This window comes from Triticum aestivum, chromosome 4B, assembly GCF_018294505.1.
Source record: "Triticum aestivum cultivar Chinese Spring chromosome 4B, IWGSC CS RefSeq v2.1, whole genome shotgun sequence".
Taxonomy (NCBI): domain Eukaryota; kingdom Viridiplantae; phylum Streptophyta; class Magnoliopsida; order Poales; family Poaceae; genus Triticum; species Triticum aestivum.
Genome location: NC_057804.1, coordinates 22,963,838 through 22,982,283, shown reverse-complemented (window position 1 = coordinate 22,982,283; position 18,446 = coordinate 22,963,838). Strand labels below are relative to the sequence as shown.

The window sequence follows — 18,446 nt, the reverse complement described above, 5'->3', positions numbered from 1 at the left end:
CGGGCATCCCTATGGCACAGGATCCGAACATGCATATGGCACAAGATCTGGATGACGACGACAACGACGATGGCCGTACATTTAGCAATGTCGATAAGTACTTTGCCGAACATGGGTACGATGACGAATTCTGCGGGCCTCTTTCTCAAGAACCCAACCAAGACGACCGCGGTCTAGCTGGTACGGCGGAGAAACCCAATTGCAACAGGCATCGTCTGGTGTTCAGTTCTCAGGAGACGTCTCCAGCTGTCGACTTCACCGAGCCTAAGATAGCCGAGGTGCCAAATATTATCAGCCCCAACACATACAAGAAGGCGGTCTGTGAGCAGAACTCGGTCCATTACAACAGAAGAAGAAGGGACGGAAAAGAAAGAGTAACAAGGGTGCGAGCCAGCCGGCAGCGAGTACGATCCGTGCTCAGGACGGGCCACCTTCACCTAAGGATATCTCGAGGAGGGTGCATGTGGCGGGTAGGGCGATGCTACCGACAAATATGCTCAATGCTGCAACCGGTGCTATGCGGAGTCTGCATGACAGTGTTCTTTCTTTGGAGAAGCGGCGTCTCAGAGAGAATGATGTGGCATACCCGGTTTTCGTGGCCAAGGTGCCAGAGGGCAAGGGCTTTGTGGATGGCGCCATCAGGGTACGATCGTCCTGCGGTTTGATGACATCTTTGCTATGTTTAACCTTCATCCGCTGCACTACACCTTCGTTCGGCTGTTTTCACTGAGTATGGAGATGCGGATCATTAGAGACAAGACCCCGGACATCATGATAGTCGACCCCTTCTACATGCGTGCCAAGAACTTGTGTAGCGCTGGGGACCGGCATGTCGCGAGTTCTTACCTCGAAGGTGTCATTCTGGCAAACCCAGATAAGAATAACTTCCTCGTGCCTTACTTTCCCGAGTAAGTCATCCCCTAACCGCCCCGTAACATATGATTTCTTAGATTTCGATCGTTCTTTTTTTTCTAACATTCCGTGTACTGTGCAGTGACACACATTGCACACTCATCCTCTTAAGCCCGAAATATTCCATTGCCACGTATTTCGACCCGGACCGTGACTCCAAGATAGACTACACAAATATCAAGAAAGTTCTTGATGATGTTCTCCCCGGCTACGCCAAATATGGAGGCACCTTCACCAAGCCAGTTCATAGGCGGTACGACGCGCACGTGTTCGCCCGCAATACAAAGTTCTCCTGCGTCAAGCAGCCGCCTGGCGGTCAAAAGGATGCCTACTACACCCTCCATCACATGCGGGCGATTGTACGGGACCATCATCACCTTCTGGTACCAGATAATCTCAAAGATTGGGCCGCGAGCTTGTCGGCAATCCAGGACGCGGACATCAGACAAGAATTCTTTCGCATCCAGTCAGAGTTTGCGGAAATTATCCATCAAGATGTCCTTCGTACCTCGGGGCAGTTCTACCTCAGATATCAACCGTCCAACAGTGAGATAGACACAACGCTACAAATGCAGGGTGACAACGCCCGCGATTTCATGACCATCACGACAGACGGCGGCTTCATCGACGCTCCGGTCCCATGAGTCGAGTCGAAAGTAGTGATGCTATGTGTAGTTCTGAAACATTGATTGGCTCATGTTGTAATTAAACTTTAATGAACTTGTATGTCTCTTTGGTTTGGACAGTCGTTCAACTTAGATGTAATCGATGCTATTTATTAGTAGGACCATGAATCGTGCTATTAATGTCTTGCTTTTCTCTTCCGATCTTTTTGTTGCATACTTATATATTACTTATGTATTATCTGTTGTTTCGCTTGTGCATAGAGATACCGTTGTATGTCGTGTACAAGGGTAAGGTTCCCGGAGTCTACGACGACTGGAAGGAATGTCGGAGACAGGTTCACCGTTTCAGCGGTAACAATTACAAAGGGTACACCACTAGGGCGGAGGCGGAATCTAGATACGCCCACTATCTAGCAGGAGAGAGGAGGGAGCGTTGGAGGAACCGGATGAAGACCAGTTTCATCGCGATGATGCTCATCGTGATGACTGCAACTCTCTTCTATGTGATGGTAGTTTAGATGATCGATATCGACTTGTAATGTGAAGACAAACTTGCTACTCGCGGTCTGGAGACTTGTAATGTTCTATCTTTGTTCGGTCTTTTGAATTCGGAAACTAATATGATGAATTGTATTCGGAGACTAATCTTCTATTGTATACGATGAATCTGCTGTTGCTGTGTGGTGTTGTCTAAATTCTGTCCAATAATATATTTTGTAACCTGTGAAAATATCAGAAAAAAATAATCCCTAATATTAATACTAGTGGCGCACCACAGAAGACACTAATGGCGCACTGTGATAATCACACTAATGACGCACTGTGGGCTATACTAATGGCGCACTACGTGGTGCGCCATTAGAACACCAGATACTAATGGTGCACCAGTGGTGCGTCATTAGAATTTAATTCTAATGGCGTGATGCTAGTGGCGCACCTGTAGTGCGCCATTAGTAGGCAAAACTGGTGCGCCACTGCACTAGTAGAAAAAGGGTTTTTAGTCCCGGTTCATAAGGGCCTTTAGTCCCGGTTCTGGAACCGGGACTAAAGGGTCGTTACTAAAGCTTCCCCCTTTAGTCCCGGTTCTTACACGAACCGGGACTAAAGGCTCTCCACGTGGCCGCTGCCTGGAGGTCCACCTTTAGTCCCGGTTGGTAACACTAACCAGTATTAAAGGATTTTAAAAAAAATTGAAATTTTTTTTGGAATTTTTTTATTTTCAAATTTCTGAATTATTTTAACCTCTCATCTCTAATCACCCCTCACCCCTCACCACTGCTCAATTTTTAACCTCTTATCACCCATCATCATCTAAATTTCCGGACGGTCACCCATCCTCTCACTACTCCAGCCTGAGCACGCTTAACTTCCTGGTTCTATTCTCCCTCGTTTCCAAGTCTGCACTTGTTGTTTTCCTGACAATAGTAAGATGTCAATCCTATTAACCTCAGGAATTTAGCTTGAGCATGAAGTCACACATTTCACTGTTTGAGTTTGAAACTATTGTTCTAAAAAAATAACACTAATATTTAGTAACAGTAATATTTCTTGAATAATTAGTTTGACCATTGTTTGACCACAATTTGACCATAGTTTGACCAGATTTGACCAAAATTCAAAAAACTGAAATAATTATTTAGTAACACTAATATTCTTGAATAATTATTTAGTAACACTAATACTTCTTGAAACTAGTAAGTTTGAATTTTTTTGAATTTTTTTGCCTCCAAATCTTAAAAGCCCCGTAACTTTTCGAGTAGATGATTTTTCATATAAAAAACTTTTTCATCCGAGTTAGTATGCAAAAGTTATGCCCATTTTACAAATTCCAGAGAGATTTTGCAAATAAAGTCGAAATTCACATTTGCAAATTTTCCCAACAACTAGACCACATATCACATGGGAAACTTATTTTCTTTTATTTTTTTGACATTTCCATCATTTTCTTTTATTTTTTTTAAACTGAAAAGCCGATGTGGGGGGGGGGGGGGGATAGAGTTTGAAAATGGGACCTTTAGTACCGGTTCGTAGCACGAACCGGGACTAAAGGTCTCAACCCCATTAGTACCGGTTCGTGTCTCAAACCGGGACTAAAGGTCTAATCTTTAGTCCTGGTTTGAGGCACGAACCGGGACTAAAGGTCATCGCACCCTTTAGTCCTGGTTCGTGTCTTAAACCGGGACTAAAGGGCTCAGGTGAACCGGGACTAATGCCTTAGCCGCACGAACCGGGACCAATGCTCACATTAATACCGGTTCGTGATTGAACCGGGACTAATGTGAATATTGCCCTGGACCAAAGCCCTGTTTTCTACTAGTGCTAGCATGTCTTTTCCTAGTAGTGCTTCCTCCATGGCCATATTTGATAGCTAGTAGAACATGTCAATTTTTGATAGTTCGATGGCATGTATGGACTCCTCTATGATATGTGTGTTATTCTAATGTTGCATGAAATGGTATGGACTTGAGGATCTGCTAACGAGGAAAACAATTCTAGACACGGACATTTTAGGGGTGACTGGGTGTTGTTCATGTGCGTGTTCGCAGATGTATAGGGGCCCGTATTTCTGAACTATGGCTGTAGATGGGAACTTCTGGGTACACCACACCCGTATGTGAATATTAAATTTAGAAAATACCAAAATAATTTGGATTTTGGGTGTGAAGTTTTGTGAAAACGGAAAACATATTCATGGAGAAGGAAATACAGCTCGGACTAAAATCCATCCAAACAGCTTCTTCTATACATAGGAATTTTTCGTCTCTTTTGCCACAAATATGTTTTCTGGTATTCTTTTCACGAAATTTCACACGAAAGTAGATTGGAGACCCAAGTTCGATATCCCTAAATCCCGTTTTCTTTTCTTGGTATTTTTTTCAACTTAACATTCATATAGGGGCTGGAGCACCCCGGTGCTACAAAACCTCTTCCGGCTGTAGATGCTCTAATAAATTTCATAGGTTGCATATGTTCTTCTCAATGGGTAGTATTTACTGTAAAATTGTGGAGTAAAAGATGGAATTAACTGATGGGCCTAAAGCTGTTGGAAGGAGTACGACAGGACAGCATCACCTGTTTTGTTTATCACTCCCTACTTCCCAGTTTAGAGGGTGGTTTGATAATTCTGATGAGTGTTGTTAAGCCTGCACACGTGTTCCTATCCTATATATTCATATATCTCTTATAAATGCAAATACCTGAGGCAATAGTGGGCAATAGTGTTGGCTGCGTGCTGCAGGTGGGAACATCTTCTGGACCACCATCGCCATCCCTCCACCTTTCAAATTTTCGTCGCATCTCTTTATTTTAACCATCCCTCCGACATAATCAATCAATCGTCACAGACTGACAGTCACTCACTGGTTCCTCAGGTCACCACCAGCGCCATTGATGGTCTTTGCAACGGTGTGTGCTCTGCTCCTTGTGATTTCAAAAGTAAAAAAAAATAAAAAAATGTCAGGTCCACATATATACTGGTGTTGAACAGAATCAAAGAAAGAAAATACCTCCTAGTCTCCTACAAAAGTTGGAGAATAGCACTGTAGCTAATGAGTGAGTGAGAGAGAGAGAGAGGGGGCCGTAGGTCCTGATGTAGGCGAATAGAGACACCAGTGTGTCTGTAGCTAAAATCGACACTTCAATAATAGTTCACTCACCAGAAAATGCAGTCACAACACACGCTCTCCCTCCATTTGGAATGAACGTGCCACCTTTTTACTATATCTTAGTGACCCTACCACTGATTTGGAAGCAGACCAAAAGTAGACGAGAGCACATGCAGGTAATTTTTAGGTGCTGAGCTCCATCCCTTAATCCTCATCTGCTCCATCTTGTACGCGGCCATGGAAGCAGCAGCAACAGACGAGGAGAGGCCCCTGCTTCATCTCCAACCCCTGCTTAATCAGGTACTGTCCAACACTAGTACTCGTCGGTCCTCCACGAGAGATTTACAGTTTCAAATTTGCAAAACTAGATATCCTGGTACTGTGGTGTAGGATGTAGGTTCAGAATACGCCGGCGATGGATCTGTTGACATCAACAATCAGCCTGCTCTCAAGTGCAGCACTGGCAATTGGAGGGCGTGCTACATGATTTTAGGTACCAAACAACAACAATTGACTACGGCAAACTTCTCCTGTTTTTCTCTTCTCTTATTACTGGCTGACCACCTGAACACATACATCTCAGGCGTCGGAGTTTTGCGGATGTGTTGCCTTCTTCGCAATCGCGTCGAACTTGGTGACCTACCTCACCACCGTGCTCCACGAAAGCAAGGTCGCCGCCGCGCGGGATGTCTCTGCCTGGGTCGGCGCATGCTTCCTCGCACCACTTATTGGGGCCTTCTTGGCTGACACATATCTGGGAAGATACTGGACGATGGTTGTTTCCCTTCCGGTCTACACCATTGTAAGTACAGCGCAGCTAAGCTAACCCACCAGATCTCTGTAATGATAATTGCAACTCTGAACACTGCAAATTTGACAGGGGATGCTCGTGCTCACGGTTTCAGCATCAGTCCCGACATCCTACTACCATGGTGATGTTCATCATGCTGTGGTGGTGTACCTGGGACTCTATCTTGCCGCACTTGGGACCGGTGGCATCAAACCCTGTGCGTCGGCCTTCGGCGCCGACCAGTTCGACAGCGGGGACCCGACGGAGCTGGAGAAGAAGGGCTCCTTCTTCAACTGGTACTACTTCCTGATCAATCTTGGCTCCCTTCTGTCCAGCACACTGCTTGTTTGGCTGCAGGACAATGGTTGGTGGGGGCTCGGTTTCGCGATCCCAACGGTGCTCATGGCCTTGGGCCTAGCAGTATTTGTTGGTGGCTCCAGAGTGTACAGGTTCAGGAAGCTGAGAGCAAGCCCATTCACGAGTATCTGTCAGGTGCTCGTTGCGGCCGTCAGGAAGCGGCATGTGCAACTACCAGATGATACATCGCCCTTGTACGAGCCCACCAGTTCGTCATCTGCACCTGAATCAAGTCCCAATATTCAGCATACGAATCAATTCAGGTACTTCAATTCTTGCATTACTCAAGTCAACATATTGTCTCAATTTGACATTTAAAAACAAGTCATTTGCATCTATAAGATATCAGAAATTTCTGCGTCTATAAGTGCGAGAGCTTACCTCTTATATATAGGTTATAATTATGTGATTGCAATCTTCAGGTTTCTAGACAAGGCTGCCACTGTGCTGCCCCGTTAGACAAGACATGCACGGCGTTGCCGATGTGTTCATGGAGTCTCTGCACAGTGACCCAAGTTGAGGAGCTAAAGATACTGCTGCGGATGTTCCCCGTCTGGGCCTCGTTCGTGATCTTCTACTCAGTTGCTGGGCAGACCGCATCGACGTTTATCGAGCAGGGGATGGTCATGGACAACCATGTCGGCCAGTTCGCAATCCCACCTGCCTCCCTCTCCATTGTCAGCGTGTTCAGCGTCCTTATCGGGGTTTTCATCTACGAATCTGTGCTAGTGCCACTCGTGCGGCGTTACACTGGCAAGGCGAAGGGCTTCTCGCAGACGCAGCGCCTGGGAACGGCTTTGCGCTGTCCATGCTGACCATGGTCTACTCAGCAATGCTCGAGATGAAGAGGCTGGCGGTCGCGCAAGCCAGCGGCCTGGCAGACCAGAATGTGCCCGTGCCGGTGAGCATTCTGTGGCAAGTGCCTGCATATGTAATGCATGGTGCAGCTGGGGTTTTCGCAGGAATCGGCATGATAGAGTTCTTCTACGATGAGGCCCCTTACACCATGAAGAGCCTTTGTGCAGCATTCTCGCAGCTTGCAGTTGCGTCCGCGGCTTACTTCAACGCACTCGTATTTAGTGTTGTTGCGGTGGCCACCACACACGGTGATGCGCCTGGATGGATCCCGGATAATCTGAATGAAGGGCATTTGGACTATTTCTTCTGGATGATGGCTGCTCTTAGCTTACTGAACCTGGCCCAGTTCGTGCACTACTCCATGAGGTATAGAGAGAAGGCAACTTCTTGACACAAAATGGTGGACACTCGACAGAAGCTTACTGACTTTCCCATCATATCACAACAAAGATGGCTTCTATGCAGTTTCTGTGGATGGCGCACAGCATTTGCCTAACTTCCATCAGAATGATAGACAATAAACTGAAACTTCAATTTATCATTGTATATATGGTTTTACTTCCGCCTATTCTCTGTACTTAGCAGCCAAATTCAAACCAAGAGAAGAGTTTGAGACAAAATTAAATAAGTTCTTTGGTGTGGGCGGATGAGCTGCTTATGCCCCCACAACTTCAAGAGATCATTTGATGCAAATCAGAGTATGGTTAACTGATGAGATCATTCAAAGTGGTATTTTTCATGCAAAAAATAAAGGACCCCGAGTGGTTTTCTTTTAATAAAGATGATCCAGTTAGGGGGTTGTTGTGATAGAATATTCTGATCGTCTTTAAGGCTCTACTTTCATAGTCAATTGTACCAGGACAGTAGACTAAAGCTCACGAACAGGGAGGCATGCTGGCCTGGATCCCCTACCTGAACCTCTGATTCCCCTGTAATCTGAAACCTTACCACTTGTACCCCCCCCCCACCCCCTATGCAGTGGGATTTTTCTGCTGCTTTGCAGGTATGAGAAATATATTCAGGTAGGGCTTCTCGTCCGCTTATAATCTAGTAGGACAATAATTCGAGAATGTAATCTGGTACCCCTCCGATCCATATTAATCGTTAACTTTGTACTAAACCAGCGACAATTAATATGGATCGGAGGGAGCAATAAAATTGTTCTGTGCACTTCTCTGGAACTATAAACTGTAGGTATGGCTGCAGAGTTATTTGCACAAAATACAAACCTTGTAAAAAAATCTGTTGGGTTCCAAAACTACCATTAAGAAAAATGACAATTTCAGGATTTTTCTAATGAGCATATACGAGTCCTGCAGTTACCTGAGCCTCAGGTGCAACTTCTTGCGAGCATCTCAAGCGCCAGTTCGTTCCTAGGCAAATCGCCGAACACGTTCGGCGCGTTCCGTGGAAAGGGCAAAAGTAACCTGCTGGCTGCTGCCGAGAGGCGCGATGCGGCGGCGGTGATGCTCATCAATCGACAGCAGCATGTGGCGGCCGCGGCGAAGGCCGTTGCGACGACCGCTCCTCCACGAGGGTGGCGGCGGCGGCGGTCTGGCACGCACGCTCTCACCATGGCGAGTGCGGAGGCCGCACGGCCGGCTTGGGCCTCTGTACGAGCACAACCGTGTCGACACGGATACAGTAATGGCTTTTTTTCTGTATCTATCTACATATATTATGGAGCATAAATTCATATTTATTGTAGAACAAAATGTAAAAAAAAAGGTAAAACAAAATTTAGACAACTCATCATGTTTATCTAAAAAATACGAAAATGATAAATCTAGAACGTCCGTATTTTAATCATGGCAATCCGATCGTTTTTCATGACAACTTTAGTTCACGCGAGGTTGGCAAACATGACAATTTTCTGACAAAAAAAAACTACGACAAAGGTGCCATGTTTTAACAAGTAAAGTTGCCACCTCGTGTCGACTTGCTGTCACAACCCTATAAATAGTTTGTAAATAGTTGCATCTTCATCCATGCATCATGTTAAATTCAAAGAAAATTGAGTTGAGGGGATTTTTCAAAACCCTCGAAAAATATTAAATAAAGGGCAAGAACCTGAAATTGCATTGAATGAATCCAAAATGCCTTAAAAATTGTTCTGAGAATTTTGTCAGCAACTATATATCAAACCAAAATTTATGAACATTTTTTAGAATTGTTTTGGACTTTGAATTTAAATCACTATTGTATTTGAGTTTGAATTTATATTCTTATATTTAGAATATAACTTCAAATAACCCTGAAGTAATTTATGTGTTTCTGGAAAAGTCCATGAAGCAACGTAAAAACAATCAGAGGATTTTTGGCATTGTTTAAATTTAGTTTGAATTTTTGAAACAGTGGCAAAAGATTAAATAAAAGAAAAACAGAAGAAAAACAAAATAAACAGAAACTTACCTGGCCACGTACGTACAGCCACCGGGCAAAAAATACGGCCACGTAGTACATACGAGCGGGGACTTGAACGCGTACTCGTGCATACGTACGGCCAGGGCTCGTGTACATGGAGAGGCAGCGGACGACAGCAATGGCGTGCTGCTCATCGGCAGCCAACCGACTGGGTCGGAACGGAGGAAACGACGTTGTGTTAATCGAGAGGCAACCGGCTGGGTCGTAATGCATCCTATTCAACGGGAGCCAACCGGCTTCGATGGAACAGCTGAAACGGGGTCTGGAATACCGCAGAACTAAGGAAACGACCTTCTGTTCGACCGCGTACGGTCGAAACGGGGTCGTGTTCATCGGGAAGGGTGCTGCAACAAGGAGGAAACGGACTTTTGTTCGAGTGCCTACGACCGAAACGGAGTCTTGTTGATCGGGAGGGATCTGGCGTACCGCAAACGGAAGAAACGGACTTCCATTTGAGCGCCTACGGTCGAAACGGGGTCCTATTCATAGGGAGGAGTGTGGCTTACCGCAAAACGGGACTCCACGGGCTATTGTTCATCCACCGTCGACTACCTCGCTCCAGCCTCCACAAACTATTCTTCATCCACCGTCGACTTTCTCCAGCCTCCACCTGCTACTGTTCATCCACCGCGACTTCCTCCTGCCTCCACCAGGATTGTTCATCCATGGGCTACTGTTCATCCAGCCTCCACTGGGTACTTTTCATCCACCCCCAACCGGCTGGGGTGTGGTAGCCTCCACGGAGTACTGTTCATCCAGCGGCAACAACCTATTACCACGGGGTCATGTTCATCCAACCCCCACCGGGAACTGTTCAACCACAGCCAACCAACCATCTCGACTTACCACGCCTCGACTCATTCTACGTACCGCACGCACAGTAGCAACAAGCACTGTTCATCAAGAGGCAACCCAACACCGATTGGCTATGTAAGCAGCAACAACGATCGATCGATCGGCCTCAGTAAGCAGCAGCAGCGATTGATCGATCGGGTTCAGTTAGCAGCAATAGCGAAGAATCGCTCGGGTTCAGTAAGCCGTGAACGAATCGCTCGGGTTCGGTAAGCAGTAAATGAATCACTCGGCTTCAGTTAACAACCAAGTGATTGATTGCATTGTTTCAGTAACGTAGCTAGTGCGATCGCTCGGGTTCAGGAAGCGAACACCTCACTCGGGTTCAGTTAGCCAACGCCTTGCACACACGCGCGTACGAGAGAAACACGCAAACCAGAGTGCATCGCTCGCCCCCGACCACCCACCGTAACCGGGAACTCCCCGATATTCTCCTCGCCCTCGCTTCTACCGTAATTTTTTTGTCATGAACGGCCCAAAGAATGTCATCCAGGTGTGTCTCCGGCCAGCCCAGGACGAAAAGCCCATTTTCTGTCATGATTTTTTGTCATAGAAGTAGGAGCCCACCATATCAATGATGATATGTCTTTTGTCACAATTATCCTCATAGAAGTGTCATAAGCATGACAGAGCATTGCATGGAAAACAAAAAAAAATCTGCGCACACGCAAGATCTATCCATGGAGATGCATAGCTGCGAGAGGGGAAGAGCATCTACATACCCTTGTAGATTGGTGAGCGGAAGCGTTTATCAACGCGGTTGATGTAGTCGTACACCTTCACGATCCGTTCCGATCAAGCACCGTGTTGGAAATATGCCCTAGAGGCAATAATAAAAGTATTATTATATTTCATTGTTCATGATAATTGTCTCTTATTCATGCTATAACTGTATTATCCGGAAATCGTAATACACGTGTGAATACATAGACCACACTATGTCCCTAGTGAGCCTCTAGTTGACTAGCTCGTTGAGATCAACAGATAGTCATGGTTTCCTGGCTATGGACATTGGATGTCGTTGATAACGGGATCACATCATTAGGAGAATGATGTGATGGACAAGACCCAATCCTAAGCATAGCACAAAGGTCGTTTAGTTCGTTTGCTAGAGCTTTGCCAATGTCAAGTATCTCTTCCTTCGACCATGAGATCGTGTAACTCCCGGATACCGTAGGAGTGCCTTGGGTGTATCAAACGTCACAACGTAACTGGGTGACTATAAAGGTGCATTACAGGTATCTCCGAAAGTATCTGTTGGGTTGACACGGATCGAGACTGGGATTTGTCACTCCGTATGACGGAGAGGTATCTCTGGGCCCACTCGGTAATGCATCATCATAATGAGCTCAAGGTGACCAAGGTGTTGGCCACGGGATCATGCATTACGGTATGAGTAAAGTGACTTGCCGGTAACGAGACTGAACAAGGTATTGGGATGCCGACGATCGAGTCTCGGGCAAGTAACGTACCGATTGACAAAGGGAATTGTATACAGGGTTTTGATCGAATCCTCGACATCGTGGTTCATCCGATGACAACATCGAGGAGCATGTGGGAGCCATCATGGGTATCCAGATCCCGCTGTTGGTTATTGACCTGAGAGCGTCTCGGTCATGTCTGCATGTCTCCCGAACCCGTAGGGTCTACACACTTAAGGTTCGGTGACGCTAGGGTTATTAGGAAGACTAGTATGTGACTACCGAATGTTGTTCGGAGTCCCGGATGAGATCCCGGACGTCACGAGGAGTTCCGGAAGGGTCCGGAGGTAAAGATTTATATATGGGAAGTTGTTAAAAGGACACCGGAAAGTTTCGGGGGCATACCGGTATTGTACCGGGACCACCGGAAGGGTTCCGGCCCCCTCTAGATGGGATCTAGAGGGGCCGGCCCCCTTCTCCCTTCCCCCTATAAATAGAGGGGTGAGGGGAGGGCAGCAGCACCATAAGCCAAGGCGCAGCCCTTCCCTCCCCAACACCTCTCCTCCTTCTCCGTTGTGTGCTCGGCGGAGCCGTGTCGGAGTACTGCTTCTCCACCATCACCACGCCTTCGTGCTGCCGGTGGAGCTGTCTTCCTCAATCTATCCTTCCTCCTTGCTGGATCAAGACGGAGGAGATGTCGCCCGTACCGTACGTGTGTTGAACGCGGAGGTGCTGTCCGTTCAGTACTTGGTCATCGGTGATCCGAATCACGTCGAGTACGACTCCATCATCACCATCCCCTTGCAAGCTTCCGCACGCGATCTACAAGTGGTATGTAGATGCAAACTCACTCCCTTGACTCGTTGCTTAGATGAACTGATAGATGGATCTTGGTGAAACCGTAGGAAAAATTTTAATTTTCTGCAACGTTCCCCAACACACCGAACTTACGGCACCTCCGCGTTCATCACGCGTCTAGCTCGATGACGTCCTCGCCTTCTTGATCCAGCAAGAGGGGCGAAGTAGTAGAGGAGTTCCGGCAGCATGACGGCGTGGTGACGGTGGTGGTGAAACTATTTCCGCTGGGCTTTGCCAAGCACAATGAATTTAGAGCGGAGGAGATTAGAACCACACTGGGCTTTTAATTATGAGGATTAGAGGTAGCTAGGGCTAGCTCTTATTAGTCAACTAGGACCAACTAAAACTAGAACTAGATCAAGTAGAGGAGGCTAAAAACTTGTGTTCTAGGGGCTCGCCCTACTCCTCTATTTATATGTTGAGCCCTAGGGTCGTTACATGGGGAGAGGGCCTCCCCAAAGTCGGCTTGGAACGCAAGGAAGAGTGCTTCTCGGATTCCAGCACCAACGCCACGGTTCTCGGCGTCTGACCCAGACGCCAGGGTCCCTTGCGTCTAGTCTCCGACCTTCGCAAAACTTCCTTTTGCACCGACCTAAAGCCTCGTGGGCCTTACCCCTTGGCCCAACAATCATCCTATATATCAATCTTTACCTCCAGACCATTCCGGAGCTCCTCGTCATGTCCATGATCTCATCGGGACTTCGAACAACATTCGGTCACCTACATACATAACTCATATAATATTATATCGTCACCGCATGTTAAGCGTGCGGACCCTACGGGTTTGAGAATGATGTAGACATGACCGAGACGCTTCTCTGGTCAATAACCAATAGCAGGACCCGGATGGCCATATCGGTTCCTACATATTCTACGAAGATCTTTATCGGTCATGTTGGGAAACGTAGCAAGCAATTTCAAAAAAATCCTACGCTCACGCAAGATCTATCTAGGAGATGCATAGCAACGAGAGGAGAGAGTGTGCCCACGTACCCTCGTAGACCGAAAGCGGAAGCGTTAACTTAACGCGGTTGATGTAGTGGAACGTCTTCTCGAATCAACCGATCAAGTACCGAGCGTACGTCACCTCCGAGTTCTGCACACGTTCAGCTCGATGACGTCCCTCGAACTCTTGATCCAGCAGAGTGTCGATGGATTCGATGAGTTTCATCAGCACGACGGCATGATGACGGTGTTGATGATGTGATCCGCGCAGGGCTTCGCCTAAGCACTACGATGATACTATAGGAGGAGTAAACGATGGAGGGGGCACCACACATGGCTAAGACAATGTTGTGCCTTTGGGGTGCCTCCCTTCCCCCATATATAAAGGAGGGGAGAGGAGGCTGGTCACCAGGGGCGCACCATGGAGGGGGGAGTCCTACTAGGACTTCACTCCTAGTAGGATTCAGCCCCCCTTTTTTTTCCTTCTTTCCAGAGTAGCAAAGGGGGAAAGGGAGAGGGAGTAGGAGAGGGAAAGGGGGGCGCCGCCCCCACCCCTTGTCCAATTTGGATTGGAAAGGGGGGGGAGGGGGCGCCACCTCCTATGCCCGGCCCTCTCTTCTCCACCAAGGCCCATGTGGCCCATTAACTTTTCGGGGGGGGGGGGGGGTCGGTAACCTCTCGGTACTCCGAAACTTCCCAAAACCATTACAGTGTCCGAATGTAACCTTCCAATATATCAATCTTTACCTCTCAACCATTTCGAGACTCCTCGTAATGTCCGTGATCTCATTTGGGACTCCGAACAACCTTCGGTCACCAAAACACATAACTCATATAATACCAATCGTCATCGAACGTTAAGTGTGCGGACCCTACGGGTTCGAGAACTATGTAGACACGACCGAGACACCTCTCCGGCCAATAACCAATAGCGGAACCTGGATGCTCATATTGGTTCCTACATATTCTACGAAGATCTTTATCGGTCGAACTGCAATGTCAATATAGTTATTCCCTTTGTCATCGGTATGTTACTTGCCCGAGATTCGATCGTCAGTATCTCCATACCTAGTTCAATCTCGTTACCGGCAAGTCTCTTTACTCATTCTATAGTGCATCATCTCGTAACTAACTCATTAGTCACATTGCTTGCAAGGCTTCATATGATGTGCATTACCGAGAGGGCCCAGAGATACTCTCCGATACTCGGAGTGACAAATCCTAATCTCGATCTATGCCAACCCAACAAACACCTTCGGAGATACCTGTAGAGCATCTTTATAATCATCCAGTTACGTTGTGACGTTTGATAGCACACAAGGCATTCCTCCGGTGTCCGGGAGTTGCATAATCTCATAGTCGGAGGAATATATATTTGACACGAAGAAAGCAGTAGCAATAAAACTGAACGATCATTATGCTAAGCTAACGGTTGGGTCTTGTCCATCAACATCATTCTAATAATGATGTGATCCCGTTATAAAATGTCAACTCATGTCCATGGCTAGGAAACTTAACCATCTTTTGATCAACGAGCTAGTCTAGTAGAGGCATACTAGGGACACTTGTTTTGTCTATGTATCCACACATGTATCAAGTTTCCGGTTAATACAATTCTAGCATGAATAATAAACATTTATCATGAATAAGGAAATATAAAATAACAAATTAATTATTGCCTCTAGGGCATATTTCCATCAGTCTCACACTTGCACTAGAGTCAATAATCCAGATTACATTGTAATGAATCTAACATCCATGGAGTCTTGGTGCTGATCATGTTTTGCTCGTGGAAGAGGCTTAGTCAACGGGTCTACAACATTCATATCCGTATGTATTTTGCAAATATCTATGTCTCCCTCATTGACCAAATCTCAGATGGAGTTGAAGCGTCTCTTGATGTGTTTGGTCTTTTGTGAAATCTAGATTCCCTCGCCAAGGCAATTGCTCCAGTATTGTCACAAAAGATTTTCATTGGACCCAATGCACTAGGTATTACACCTAGATCGGATATGAACTCCTTCATACAGACTCCTTCATTTACTGCTTCTAAAGCAACTATGTACTCCGCTTCACACATAGATCCCACCATGACACTCTGCTTGGAACTGCACCAACTGATAGCTCCACCATTCAATAAAAATATGTATCCGGATTGTGAGTTAGAGTCATCCGGATCAGTGTCAAAGCTAGCGTCGATGTAACCATTTACGACAAGCTCTTTGTTACCTTCATAAATGAGAAACATAGCCCTAGTCCTTTTCAGGTACTTCGGGATGTTCTTGACCGTTGTCCAGTGATCCACTCATGGATTACTTTGGTACCTCCCTGCTAAACTTATATCAAGGCACACATCAGGTCTGGTACACAGCATAGTGATGTCTACTACACAACCTTCTTCTTGTAGACATTGTTGGGCCTCCAAGTGCAGAGGTTTGCAGGACAGTAGAAAATTTCCCTCAAGTGGATGACCTAAGGTTTATCAATCTATGGGAGGTGTAGGATGAAGATGGTCTCTCTCAAACAACCCTGGAACCAAATAACAAAGAGTCTCTTGTGTCCCGAACACGCCCAATACAATGGTAAATTGTATAGGTGCACTAGTTCGGCGAAGTGAAAGTGCTAGTATCGACTAGAGGGGGGGTGAATAGGCGATTTTTATTGAAGTCTTCAAAACATGGAAGTTTCGAAGACAAACAAGCGAAATGCCCTAATTGATATGCAGCGGAAGATAAACTACTATAAGCACACCATAGTCAAGTATGCAATGATGTGAAAGCACAGGACTAATAGCAGCTAAGTAGTAAGGATCAGGATGGAAGATAGTATGAAGCCAATCAACAATAGTAGTCAAGCAATGAAGTCAAACAGGTACGACAGATAGGCAGTGACTTCACGAAGACAAACTCAAAATAAAGGATGGGAAGGGATAGAACCAGTCGCTTGTTGAAGACACAGGATTCGTTGGACCAGTTCCAGTTGTTGTGACAACTGTACGTCTGGTTAGGGAGGTTGAGATTCAACTCAGAAGACCGTGTCTTCACCTTATTCCCCTTGAGCTAAGGACACCCAGTCCTCGCCCAATCACTCTGGTAAGTCTTCAAGGTAGACTTCCAAACCTTCACAGACTTCGTTCACCGGCAATCCACAATGACTCTTGGATGCTCAGAACGCGACGCCTAACCAGCTGGAGGATTCACAGTCCTCAAGTGTAATAAGTCTTCAGGTCACACAGACAGAAAGACTTCAGTGATGCCTAACACTCTTTGGCTCTGGGTGTTTGGGCTTGGTCCTCGCAAGGATTTCTCTCTCTCAAAGGCTTCGAGGTGGGTTGCTCTCAAACGACAAAAGTCGTGCACTAACTCTGAGCAGCCACCAATTTATGGTGTAGGGGGTGGTCTATTTATAGCCACTGGGCAACCCGACCTGATATGTCCGAAATGACCCTGGGTCACTAAGGAACTGACACGTGTTCCAACGGTCAGATTTCAAACACACACGACAACTTTACTTGGGCTACAAGGAAAGCTGACTCATCCAACTCTGGATAAGATTTGCTCTCATTGTCTTCGCTCGAAGACATAGGATTTGGGTTGAGCATCACTTCAGTCATTCTGACTTAGTTCACTTGGACCCCACTTAACAGTACGGTGGTTCCTATGACTCAACAAAGAAGAAAAGGAAACAACGAAATCACACACAGTCTTCGCGCTCCATAATCTTCACTCAATGTCTTCTCATGTCATAGTCTTCAATATGAATACCTTCACATACCACCATTGTCTTCAATGTCTTCATACATTATTAGGGGTCATCTCCGGTAGGTAAACCGAATCAATGAGGGACACTACCTGCGTTATCCTGCAATTCTCACAAACGCATTAGTCCCTCAACCAACTTTGTCGTTAATACTCCAAAACCAACTAGGGGTGGCACTAGATGCACTTACAATCTCCCCCTTTTTGGTGATTGATGACAAACTGGTTGATGTTTTCAACCGGGATAAAGTATGTGAAATTGTAAAGGATAGGGTATTGTCTTCATAAGTAGCAAGGGCTCCCCCTGAAGGTGTGCATATAATCAATTTGCGTTTGGAATGCAAATGCACATGTCAGATTGTACTTGTGGAGATCCTCTTCAACTTATGAAGATAATTCATCATGCATGAACTGATATAGCAAGTAGAATGACATGCATAATGAAAAATGGACGTCTGCAGAATGATCTAAGTGCGGAAGTTATCATCGCACATGCGGAATTTATCATCGCATCACAGTAAAGCAAATAAGTAGCAGACGACCATCGAGTTTAAGTGTTACAACTCAAAAAACCAAATGCTTCAAAAGCAAGAGTTGTAAACACGAGGCAAAAATATAAATCAACCGCCCATATGAACCCGCTTGAAGACTATCAACTCATACGCTTCTCCCCCTTTTGTCAGTAAGGACCAAAAAGGTTTGAAGACATAGAGCATCTACTCGTCCTCATGAGTAGGTGAAGCAGCAGGGTTGTCGTTGTTGTTTGGTGGTGCAGACGTACTTGGTGCAGTGTCGATGCATGCAGAAGTTGGGGCCGGTGAAGTAGCATCATCTTCATCATCGACCACCCTGGCATTCACGGTTGCCGCGAAGGAAGAATAGTCAGAGTCTTCAAGGGATGGCGTTCGACGTAGGACTGCAGTCCGTGGAGGAGTGGAGTCAAACTTGAATCTTTCAGTGAAGCCATCGTCTTGAAGATCTGCTTCAGCACTGAGCAGCGTCAAACTCTTCCATGATCGCCGACAAGTCTCGTGAGCAAC

General features: G+C 46.2%; 1 pseudogene; it reads left to right on the top strand.

Annotated features, from left to right (window-relative positions):
* The first annotated feature begins 5,209 nt into the window (after positions 1–5,209).
* LOC123094262 (protein NRT1/ PTR FAMILY 8.3-like) lies at positions 5,210–7,844 on the top strand (annotated as a pseudogene).
* The last annotated feature ends 10,602 nt before the right edge of the window (positions 7,845–18,446 follow it).